This window comes from Protopterus annectens, chromosome 10.part0 (genome assembly GCF_019279795.1).
Source record: "Protopterus annectens isolate FY-2018-M chromosome 10.part0, PAN1.0, whole genome shotgun sequence".
Taxonomy (NCBI): Eukaryota; Metazoa; Chordata; order Ceratodontiformes; family Protopteridae; genus Protopterus; species Protopterus annectens.
In genome coordinates, this window is record NC_056744.1 from 1,461,584,643 (window position 1) to 1,461,597,857 (window position 13,215).

A 13,215-nucleotide genomic window follows, 5' to 3' on the forward strand; every position below is an offset into this window, starting at 1 on the left:
CTCAAAGCAAAAGGAATAACTCCAGCCACCTCCTGAGGACACCGTAACTCTGCCAGCCTGCCTGGTATCAGAACACTACTGCTGAAAAGTCCCCTAACAAGTCTGCATTAAATTAATCCATCCTGGGTGCTCCCTTCTTGTCTCAAAGCAAAAGGAATAACTCCAGCCACCTCCTGAATACACCCTAACTCTGCCAGCCTGCCTGGTATCAGAGCGCTACTGCTGAAAAGTCCCCTAACACATTTGCATTAAATGTATGTTGCTCACTACTAAATTATAGAGTGCCTTGTTGTAATACCTTTTGTGATAGTTTGGCCTCCCATGCATGCGTTCTAGCAGCCCACCGTAGACCATATGCCACTTCCTCCTCCTGTTTACACTTCTTCTTTCAGCTTTTCCCGGTTAGGGGTCACCATAGCAGATCATCTGTCTGCTCATGATTGGCAGTGGAGTTTTACAGTGTCGAGTTGCCAGCCCAGTGCCCAACCTTCCACAGAAGGTACACACACTCACACCTAGGGCCAATTTAGCCACTACTAAGACTATATTTAAACCTAAGCCAGGTTTAGACTCTCCTTGCTGCTTGCTTCCTCCCTCCACCAGTGAGTAGCAGCATCTACCCAAGTAAACCCCACCTGCACACTTTCACCCTGATATGTTAATGTTCTACAGTAGAGTCTGCTGAATTTATCATACTATGACTGCATATAGCCTTTCCCTCCATATTAAGCCTCCCTCAGTAAAGGTCAGCCTGTACTACCTCTCCCAAAACCTTTGAACATACCCTCTTTCTACAGCCATTTAACTGCCCTTCACTGATATTTTTTCTGCTGTACTCACTTCTTCAGCTCTATCCTGCTCTGTTCGCCCTTTGGGCTCACTCCACTCCCCTACCCTGCCCCCAATTCCCACACACCCCAGCACTCCTAGCTTTATTCCTCCTTGACCCCTCCTCCAACCTATTCACCCAATAGCTTGTTCTCCCTACCAAATCCCTCCCCTCTACTTCCCTTCTTCACCCCTCCATCTGTATACCACCCATATAATTACAAACCCCTCCTCTTCTACTGCATATCTATTTTACTCCCAAACTAAGATCCTATAAAAACCTTCTGCAATCAAACCTCCCTTCCTACCCAACCTTCTCTTTCCAATACTCCCACTTCATTCTTTTCTTCCCTTTTGCCCTAATATGCTCTTATCAGGTCATCATATCCTCCTAGTCCCCTACCTCCTCTCCCTTATCCTAATTCCTCTATATTTTGCTAGCTCATACAACTCTAATACTTGCCCAACATTAGCCTCCAAAACTCCTAGCATACATGCACACCTTCACACTCAATCCCACTCCCATTTCCACTCCATCTCATCATCTCTTATCCAGCCCAATACTCTTCACTTATTCCACCCTAAAATTCTCTCCTTTAAAGTTAAGACATGGCCACCCACTCTAACCATAAAACCATCAGATATCATACCTAGTAAACCTAAATGGCTAAAAGATAATACATTTAATAGCTTAGTCCAAGCTGGAGATATTCATCCTAACCCTGGTCCTACCCCTTCCTCTGCCAACACCCAACCTCTTCCATCCACCTCCTACCACAATACCCTAAAGCTTTTCACTTTGAATGCACAAAGTCTTAACAACAAAACTCACCACTTTCAAGTTTGGTTAAGCCATAACCAACCTGACATCTTAGCCATCTCTGAAACTTGGCTCAAATCCTCTATCTCTGACTCTGAGATCCTACCCCCAGGATTTCATGCTTTCAGAAGTGACTGCCTTAACAAAAAAGGTGGTGGCTCTGCCCTTGTCCACTCTAACCTCTTTACCATAATTCCCCTCCAAACTTCAGTTCCCCAATTCCAGAACACAGAACTAACTGTCAGACTACTAAAACTAAAGAAACACAAAAATATCTGTATTATTGCCCTATATATCTCACCTGGTAATAATATCTCTACACTCGAAAAAATTCTCTTATGGTCTTCTACTAGAATCCACTATGAAACATACATCCTAGGAGATGTAAATATTGACTGGAACAAAATCAACTGCCACTCCCACTCCCTAACAATTAACCTCTATACCTTGTCTCAGTTGATCCACCCCAACATCTGACCAAACAAAATAAATCCACCTGGATCCATCTTAGACTGGATTCTAGTCTCAACCCCATCTAAAACAACTAACTGTGGCACCATTCCTGATACCATTAGTGTCCACCTTCCAGCCTTCATACATCGCTCAACCAGCTCTACCCCACATCAACGGCAATACATCCACACACGCAACATTACTAACTTTAACCCCACAACTTTCTCAAGCATATTTAAACAGATGAACTGGCAAATTCTAAACACCCTTCCTCTTGACAGTGCTATAGAATACTTCAACTTCGTCTTCCTAGATACCCTAGACTCCCTTGCCCCGCTAAGAAAAAAAGGATAAAAGCCAAAAATGTTCCTTGGCTATCCAAAGAAACAAAAAAGATTATGCACCAAAGAGATAAAATTTGGAAACTCTACCAAAACAATAAGCTGACCACTACATGTCTCCAATATCAACAGCTTCGTAACCTTGCAAAAAAACTAATCACCAAGGACAAGAAATCCTATTACATCACACTCCAGTCCAAACATAATAATAAGAATCCCAAACTTTTCTGGAATTCTCTAAACTCTCTTTTCAATCCAGGCTCCAAGAATAACCCCTGTCCTGACCCAAGTAAATCTGACCTCGAACTAAGCTCTGAATTTAATTCATTTTTCATAGAAACCATTTCTAACCTCACCAAGACATTTCCTAACAATACCCCATCTTCTTCATACTCACCATTTTCCAATTCACCCAGCAACCCTCCCTCTCTGTTTGAGCTCAAACCCATCTCCACTAACTTTATACAAAAACTTTTATCCAAACTTAAACCTTGCTCTAATGCTCCTGACAATATCCCTTCCTCATTCCTGCAATGTGCTGCCGATGGCATTGCTCTTCCAATCAGCATCATTATAAATAGATGCATAAAGGAGTCTTATGTCACTAAACCCTGGTGCTCAGCCTATATTCTTCCACTACACAAAGGTGGCAAAAAGACCAGGATTTCAAACTTCCGCCCAATCGCTCTTTCTCCAACCTCCAAAATTCAAGAAAAATGCATCCACCTCCAACTCATGTCTTTTCTGACCCTAAACAACCTTATCACTCCTAGCCAACATGGCTTCCGCCCAAGCCATAGCACAATAACCGTTCTACTCTCTTTCCTTGAAACTGTCAACCACACCCGCGATTCTGGACATTTAGTATCAACCATTTTACTTAATCTGTCTAAAACTTTCGATACTGTGTCCCACAAACACCTTCTCTGTCAACTCTCCAACCTACATCTCTCACCCAACACTATATCCTGGTTCTCCAGTTATCTATCTGAAAGATCCCAGGCAGTCAAATGGAAGAACTCCATCTCTTCTTTCCTACCCACCCCAACTGGAGTACCACAGGGATCTATTCTTGGCCCCATGCTTTTTAATATCTTCATCAATAGCGTTCACTCTGCCATTTCTGATACCAAAATCATTCAATATGCAGACGATTCTACATTAGTCTGCTCTGCCTCAAACCTCTCTGAACTTCTAAACAAAACCCAAATAACATTTTCAACAACCGAAAACTGGATGTGCGAAAACCACCTCTCTCTAAATGCAAATAAATAAAAGATTCTACTTTTCCCACCTACAAAGTCCTTCTCCTATGACTAAAACAACTTCAAAGTCTATAGCAACACCAATTCACCTATAGAAGTAGTTCCCTTCGCTAAACTAATTGGCATTACAAATGATGAACACCTCAAATTTGATATACATATTCAACAAAATATCAAGAAAACCCACCAAAAGCTAGGCATGATGTACAGGAACACTCGCTTTCTCTCCCAACTCTACAAGGCATACACTGACCACAACTTATCTTCTCCCTTCCTTATTATATGGAGCCCCTCTCCTAAACAATCTGTCCTCCTCTATCACCTCCAAAATAGAAACCTGCTATAACAAAATCTCGAAATTTGCCACAAACTCCAAAAACTATACCCATCACTATCTTACCCTACAATCCCTGAATTGGCAAGAACTGCCTAACTACCTAGATTACCTCCAACTCACTACTGCTCATAAACTCATATTTCACCCAACTCAATGTCTGGCACTAACTAATCTCTTTTCCCCCTATGTACCCAAAAGAACACTAAGATCTGTACATCAGAATCTAATAGCTATCAATAAACCTAAACATCCTGCAGGCCGACTTCTTCTCACCTATTCACTGGCAAAAAATGAAATTCCCTTCCATCTACTCTAAGATCCGTGCCAAACTCTGAAAACTTCAAAAGCCTGCTTTTCAAATACCTGTCCTCCAAACGAAAATGTGCCTTCCATCACCCTACCTAATCCAAGTAAATCCTGCTCAGTGTGTACTCTCTCTTTCTCCTGGGCTCTCTATGCTCTCAATAACACCAACAGCCACTCTGACACAACTCAACCTTGTAAATATTGTAAATAGCATCCTTGTTTAATTATGCGTAACCAGAGTGTTTTAGCTATGTCATTATTCTGTCTTCTTTCCTTCTATGCATGTTCACACTTAAATGGTTGTCTAACTCCGCATATTACACTTCTTAAATGAAACTTTAAAACCCTGAACTCTGTAAATACCATGACTCCAAATATGTTAATTGTAACTTTTTATATAATGTATCTGTTATGCCTATGTACCAATTGTATTGCAATTGTTTTATGCAACTTGGAGCTTTTCTCCCCTGGCCTCCACTGAAAATGGGTCATTTCAGCTCAGTGGACATCCCCGGTAATTAAAGTGGAAATAAATAAATAAATAAGTCAGAGGAAGCAGCAGACTCAGATAAAGTCACATCAGATATGATCAAGATATTGGGTGAATTTAGAGGAGAAATGGCTCCAGAGGGTATTCATAACAGTATGGACTTAAGGTTGCATCCCAGATGACTGGAGAATAACCATTACATTGCAATGTACAACAGCAAAGTGGACATTCATAACTGTGGGCAGTATAGAGTTATCAAACTCAGAATGACACCGGAAGTTAAGCCAGTTATTAAACTCAGTCATCTTTTGTTCATATTGTGGCATCATCCTTGGAGAAGGTAAAATGCTGCTGAATGCTAGCCTCATACAGGCCTGAGACACATATTCTGAGACCTCCATGGTGTCCCTCTGCATATAGTCTAGGGAGGAAAGTCTCAGGTCATTTACACCCACATGCACTATGACTGAGTCATACTGGTACTTGTGGTTAAATGACCTAAGTGCATTGAATGACAGGCACAGATACCTTAGCTGTCCTGGTTTCTGTTTTGTTAAAGTCATCTTGGGTATCTTGTTTCTGCTGCCACTATGCTTCCTGCAGAAATCGGTGTGTGGAGCGGAGTGACATCAGGGTACCTGTTTGTTGTTCCATGCCTTCCTATGCGGGTCCTGAGGGAAAGGCGTGGAGAAGGTGAGATTGTGTCACTTGCTACTTTAACCAGAGACTGTTAGTACATCCATACCTCCCCGCCCTTGGTGTCATTCTACCTGTATTGCACAAATGGTAGAATACTTACTTACCTAACTGTAGTTTCAGTTTTTGACAAAATACAACCTAACAAGCCATGCTTTTAAACAGATTAATTTTTAGCAGGCAACACACTTGACAGTAAAGGTGTGTCTGTGTGTGTGAGAGAGAGTGAGTGAGTCTCTTACTTCTCAACTCTGCAGAATTTAGCAGAAAGCCCAGATTATTTTTGCCTCGTGTTTTGGTCTGGTCTTCATAAACTTATTTTTTCCCCTAGCAAATCACTGGGGATTGAACTCATTAAATGAAGACATACACTTGAGTTCAGGCTTCATACCCTTCAGAAAATGCACCTAATCTTACTTTTGAATGTATTAGCACAAAAAATCTGGGCAAAGCCAAAAATAATGGGAATCAAAGGCCCAAAATAGAGTCATGTTTTTTAAATATAGCTCTTATGAACTTAGAAAGTTGATAGAATAACAGGTTTTGCATCAGCAACTTCTCTAAAGCAAATTTCACACTCCTCAAAACTGAGGTGGAATCCTTCAATGCCCCCGGGCCTGTGGAAAATACGGCCCAGACCGCAGAATCCTTTATAAACGCATTCTATGAACACCTTCAGGAATTCATGGATCATGCGATCCCAAATAAAACCAAGACCCAATCCTCCAAAGGCAGATGTCCTGTCTGGTGGACCCCAGCCATAAACAAACTGTACAATAGAAGGAGGAGGCTACTAAATGATAGAGCAAAATCCCAAAAAGGGAAGGCATCACTGATCAGTATTAGCAAAAAACTACAGGCACACATAAAACTGTCTAAGGCCATCTTCAAGAGAAAAATTGCACAGGACACTAAGGATAATCACAAGGCTTTCTTTAGTTATGTTAAGAACCTGGGTGGTAATTCCCAGATATGCTCAGAATTAGTCCAAAATGACAAAAAATACATCGAACCTACAGACATTGCCAACATCCTAGCTGACAGGTTCAGCGCAAACTTCTCCCCCCCACCAAAAGGGCAAATATCTATCCCAGCAGAGTGCTGTCCCCCTGACATCTCAGATGCTCAGGTAAGAGCCGTCCTCTCCAAAGCAAAAAACACAGCATCAATGGGACCAGATGGTGTCCCGGGCTGCATCCTACATGAACTCCAAGAAGAGCTAAACCCAAACATAAAACTACTGTTCAATCTCAGCCTTACTACAGGATATGTGCCCAAAGAGTGGCGTACAGCAACAGTGGTCCCTCTCCATAAAGGTGGTGCCTCAACGGATCCTGGAAACTATTGCCCCATAAGCCTGACTAGCTTGGTCTGCAAAGCTATGGAAAGGATCATCATGGACCTCATAAATAAAAATATTGGGGACCTACAAACACTGGATCCTACCCAGTTCAGCTTTGTTAAGGGCAGATCCTGCCTCTTAAACCTAGTTGATTTCTTTGAAACAGTCACCAAGGCCATTGACGAGGGGAAGGTGGTCCACACAGCCTACCTGGACCTCGCAAAAGCCTTCGATACAATACCCTACTCGGGCATTATAGATAAGCTCACCAGCTTAAATATAAACCCCTATGTCACTAGATGGATTGCAAATTGGCTCAAGGACAGAACCCACATGGTTAGAATTGCTGGAGCCATGTCAGACTCCAAACCAGTTACAAGTGGTGTCCCACAAGGCTCAGTCCTGGGACCTCTCTTGTTCGGTATATATTTCTCAGAGGTACAGGCCAACACGGAAGGACTGTGGCTGACCAAGTTCGCAGATGACTGCAAACTGGGTGCCATAATCGACTCTCCAGCTGACACAAGCATCCTCCAAAAGGGCCTCATAGAATCAGACAACTGGTGCCAGAGCCATGGCCTCAAGCTAAATGCCAAAAAGTGTATAGTCATCCCCTTTGGCAAAAACAAAGTGCCCACAAATTACCACATAGGTGGTAATCCATTAGGTACGGAAGAAGTAATTAGGGACCTGGGGACCCAAGTTGATAGCAATCTCTCATTTGACAACCACGTGGCCAAAGTGGTTAGAAAAACATTTTATATAGCCCACCTAATCATGAAGGGATTCACATCTAGATCAGGGGACATCATCGTGCCTCTTTACTCATCCCTCATCAGGCCCATAATTGAGTACAATGCCCCTTTTGGGATGTACCTTACCAGACACCTGCAGCAACTGGAAAGACCCCAAAAGTACCTCACCAAGAGGATCAAAGGGCTCAAACAGATGCCATATGCTGCCCGGTTAAAGAAACTCTAGCTCTACTCAGTGGCATACCGCCTGTTCAGAGGCGATCTGTGCCTGACGTATAAAGCCATGTCCAACCCGGAATTAATGGACATGCTGCACCTCAGAAAATCCAAATCCCATCAAGCTACGCGCTCGAGAGACTTGAACCTCAGCACTGAAATAAATAGGACATGTTGGAGGGACAGATTCATAACCCAGTGGCTCCCTTCACTCTGGAATAAAATCCCAGTCCAGGTTAGGCAGAGTCCCTCATTGACTCTCTTCAAGAGGAATCTTGATGAGTGGATGGGAGATCGTAGGTTTACCCCGGGTATCACTTCTGTGTCACTGTTAGACAGAGGCACAGTATACTAACCTCGAAAACGGGCATAGCAAAATAAATTTAAAATGGGTGGCGAAAGCCAAACACATTCTGGCTAGGCTTATAAATGCCCTAGGGCATATAGCCTAGTATGAACCTATGAACCTATGAACCTATGGACCTATGGATTTTCTGAAGGATAGAAAGTCTGAAACTCAGATGCATGTCATTACTTAGTGACTTCCTTCAGTGATTTGCCAAGCCACAAATGTTATGAGGAACAAACCAAAAATATGAGGCAAACATCTGGATGTTCTGCAAAAATCTGGACAGTTGAGAGGCATGCAAAATGTTTCAAGTCTATCGCCGATTTTCTGCCCCCCCCCCCATTATCCTTGACTTTGTATATAATACTTGAGCTAGATTTTGTGAGAGTGTGTGGCACATATGTATGGCTTACTGTTTGTTTATGTGAGAGAAGCTGTATACAATAGGGCTGAACTCTATACAGTCCGGTAAAGATAATGAAGACATTAGCCATGTGATAGGTAAAGCCAATCAGGAAATGTTAATTCAAGCACCAAAAGGGAATTGGCTAAGCTTAAAATGTCCACCAATTGAACCTATGTTCTGGTAGTAAATATTTTAAAAAGTTGCCATTTTTAGATCACTAAGTGCCCCTCTCACACTCCGCCCCCAGTCTTCAAAAGCTTCTGGCGCCTATGTGCTCACATGTAACTTACCCAAACCTAACAAGAAGTCACTGGAACTCAACTTTAGCAGTAAATTCATTCATAGAAAATAATGTTCAGGATGTCTCAGTAAAGATGAATGGTTATACTCCTAATTTTCTTTATTTGCCACCTGCCACTGATGGTCAGTAACCACCATATCCCTCAACTGTCCAGATTTTCACAGGATGCTCAGATCTTTTTGTTATATTTCCATGTTTTTCTCATAAAAATTGCTATTGTCTGTTAAATGACTGAGAACTGAAGTCATTAAATAATGACAGAAATTTTGAAAATTCAGAGTCTTCAGAAAATGCATGCTAACACAAGTCCTGCTATTCTAGCAACTTTCTATGTTTATAAGAGCAATATTTAAAATTTGTCTCTATTTTGGGTCTTTGTTCCCCAACTAGTTTAGGCTCTGTCCAGATTTCTAGCACTAGGTTGAGCGGTATGGTGACAACATTGTCAACTATATGAAACATAGGGAAATATGCTTGTTTACAAATTATCTGTTGAAGCTGCCATTTACCCTATGGATCTAATGCTAACATCCAGTACCACTTCAAAATTTTGTTGACATTTTTTCATCTCAGTCTTCACAAAAACACAGTTTTTGCAATTTATACAATTAACTACATTTTAACTAACATTTTCTACTTACATGCTAAGTAAAATGTATACAACTACTGGCAATATTATTACAAAATGTTATAATATATAATATGTGGTATAGAAAGCCTTAATAAGTAAGAAGTGTTTTACTGCAAGCTTGGTTTCATTATTGTTGACTACAAGTAAGTTCAATAGTTACTTGAAAACATTTCTGTAACAAAGATAATTCCAAAAGCATGTGTAATGAGGTGAAAATGCATCCATTCATTTTGATATGACTTCTCTCTGTATGACTGAAATATTTCCCCTAGTATCAAGTGTTTTTCCCTGAAAGGATTACAGTTTCAGTATATGAGTAGTTGTACAGAAGACTTTATTGGTGGGGCCTGATTCCAACTTCCTAAAAGATTTTGATCTCATTTGAGAACTTACAGTCAGAGGGAAAAGTTGGATGAGAGTTTAGTGTGATCATTTTTATATTGCTTAATCTTTTTGCCCTATATTCAGAACAAAACTGGTTGAATTTTATGAAAGGAAGAATTATGAATTTAGACCCTTTTGTGGAATGTACTGGGGATAATGACGGTGTTTTGTTACATGGGTACTTGGTAGGTCTTTGAGGGGTCATTTCAAAAACAGATAATCATCATGGTAGAAGACTGCTGTAGCATCACAATGTAATATAATTGCACCAGTCAGCTTCTGAACATTACAGGTATGTACAACTTCTATTACGTCTGAGAGACTTTTCCTTGAACTGTGATGAATTGCTCATTCTCAGCTGTTATATTTCGCATGCACATTGAGGAAGAAGTACAACGTACATGTTTCATGTACTTTTGTTGCATTTTTCCTTAAGGGGTGTAATGTTGTGTAGTATTGGAATTTATTTGTGTATTTTCTAAGTTTCCTACCCTAACTGTGGTATGGGGAGGGCAGTTATTTCCATGTGTGGGTAGAGTTTTCCAACTTTTGGCTTATCTGTATAAATTAGTTGAGTATTTGTTTATTTGCGTAATTGTGCATGTTTACTTGTGGGGTTTGAGGTTAGTCCTATCTTGTTTGTTGGTAGTGGACAGGAGCATGTGTACTACTAGCTGCATCTTCCTTAGATGATTAATATAAAATACACAGTGAGATGCTTAAAAGACCTACTGGCAAAATATAAACTCAATGCTGTATATTGGTCCATGTTAGCCTAGTTAGGTAGATGTAGCAAAGTGATCCATGATGAGAACACTCAGATTTCTCGTTCACTTTGTTTACATAATAAAGGGCAACATGGAGTCAGAGACAATCAGCAAAATGTAGCATTTTCCTCACATTTCTGCAGTTTGTATATAAAGCTTCAAATGAATGCCATTATGTATATACTAATGCATATAAACACTCTGGGTACTTCTTTCAAAGATGCAAGCAATTATAACTTTGCTACCTCATTCTTTATTGTTATACCATCTCGCATCCATTTCCCCACTGTTGATGTCTTCCTTTCTCATTCTTTACAGTAGCATTGCCTCTAGAATGTGTGCATTTTGAAGTGTGGGGGCCCACCTTTGGATATGTAAGTAATGTCTCTGAAATGCCATTCTGATCTGTTGTATATATTTGCCTATGTTCCAGCGAATATGTCTGCCACTGTAAGACAACACCATTGATAATCAACATTATCATGAGAACACAATGTTTAAAACATAAAGAATTTGCTTATTTCTAAGCAGCAATATTTTGTTATCTTTCCACACCACTTGATGTGCATATGTGTTTGTGAAGAGTGGTAGGTCACAGATATGTGTGCTGGCAATTGGACAAGGGAAAATAAGAATGCTCCTGCGTAACCTTGGTGGGATGTGGTTTGAGATGATTTTGATAATTTTTTGTCCGACATCCACTGTGAATTCCTTGGACATGAGTATCAGAATTTGTCTTGGGTATAACAGCTTTGATTATTCCATTTTTACTTGAGTCAGTGGTATTATTTTAAGTAATTTGATTTTCCTATGATATTAGAATAAATGCCCTTGCCCTACTACTTCTTTCCCCAACATTTTATTTATTTATATATATATATATATATATATATATATATATATATATATATATATATATATATATATATATACTGCTTTTACAATACCTTAGTTTGATTTCTGATGCAGACTTGTGTACCATATTTCTTCCTTATTCAGGGTTATCCACTCCATGTTCCTGCTATTAAAATGAGTTCTCTAGAAGTCCACTTATTAGCAGTATAGGACTAAGATGGTGACTGCAAACCTTCTATACACACAGATAAAAAAGTCACATTTTCTCCAGGAAACTTTTTTCCTCAGATATTCCATTATTCTGCTCACTTTCCATGTTTCTTTGTCACAGTGCTTACTTACTTGCCTGTATGGTGTCAGCCAAGTATTACCCCAAGTCAATTTTATTTGTTATTGTGTTTAAATCTAAATTTTTGTATGAATTTCCTGGAATTGTATTTGCAAATAAAATTATATTGCATTTTCAATAAATAAATAAATAAATAAATAAATAAATAAATAAAATACAGGGATACTTTCAGCTTTAATTTTTGTTTCTCTTTTTTACTGTTTGTTTCCCCTCTGCTGCCTGACAGCCATAATCCCTCCCCACCACTGGCCAATTGGCCACTCATTCCCTTTCCCCAGGGTGATACCCAAGAAAGAGGGACTGCCATTTAGGCACCCATTGGGGACTCTTCTTGTAAACCTTAACAATCCTCCCCTTGACAGCTGTCATGCATGCTCACATGTAAGGGCCCTACAATGACCTTCCGCCTGGTAGATGTGCATGCCTCCATGCAACCTGTCCTCAGAATGCAATATTTCCTCAGAAGGTTACGGATGAAGCATCTTGGTAGGAGTTCATCATGTTTCCCTGGCTGACTCACTACATACCTCTCTGCAATCTTCAGTGAGATCAAACAATGCTGCATAGAAGATTTCCACCCATCCCCAGGATGGGATAGATGTATGTCAATGCCACTCACTTCCCCCAATCTCCTTCAGGCCGTGAACATTAATTTGGGTCATTTCAGTCGCAGTTGTAGAGTCATACAAAATACAAGTCAAATGAGCCATGTGGCCCAGCACCCACCTTAGACCTTACCTCCTTTTTCAAATGCATTATGCCTGTCAAGATGTGGGTGAAACTGTGAACACCCATCCAATTGTCTAACTCCTTTTTAAAGAAGGATACAGTTTCACATTGCCTGATCTGAAGTGCAAGTTTATTCCAGAGAAGGGATAGTCATTGAATGAAAAATCTGTCTGTCCACAATTTGTTTATTTGCCAAAACTGGTTCAGATCTCTGGTCCTGCTGTTGTTTGCTGGATGGTTTGATTTGTGGACATATAAGAGGTCTTTGACCACTAGATCCCTAATAGCTTGACAAATCAAGGCACACATCACCCTTATAGAGCCTACAAAACAATGAATAGAAGGACAGAGCCTCCAGCCTCTCCTGATAGCTCAGTTCTTATAGGCCCATGATCTGTTTTGTTGTTAAGAACCTTTGACGTCTCTCCAACAGCTTGATCTGTCTACTAATATATATACCAAAGGGGGCATTGCATTCTATGATAAGTTTGTTCACTGTAGAATATAGAGAGGTAAAGATTTATTTGGATCAGGAGGAGATATCCTTTATAATCAACTGTGCCAGATAGATTGACTGTCCAGCCACTGTTGTAAC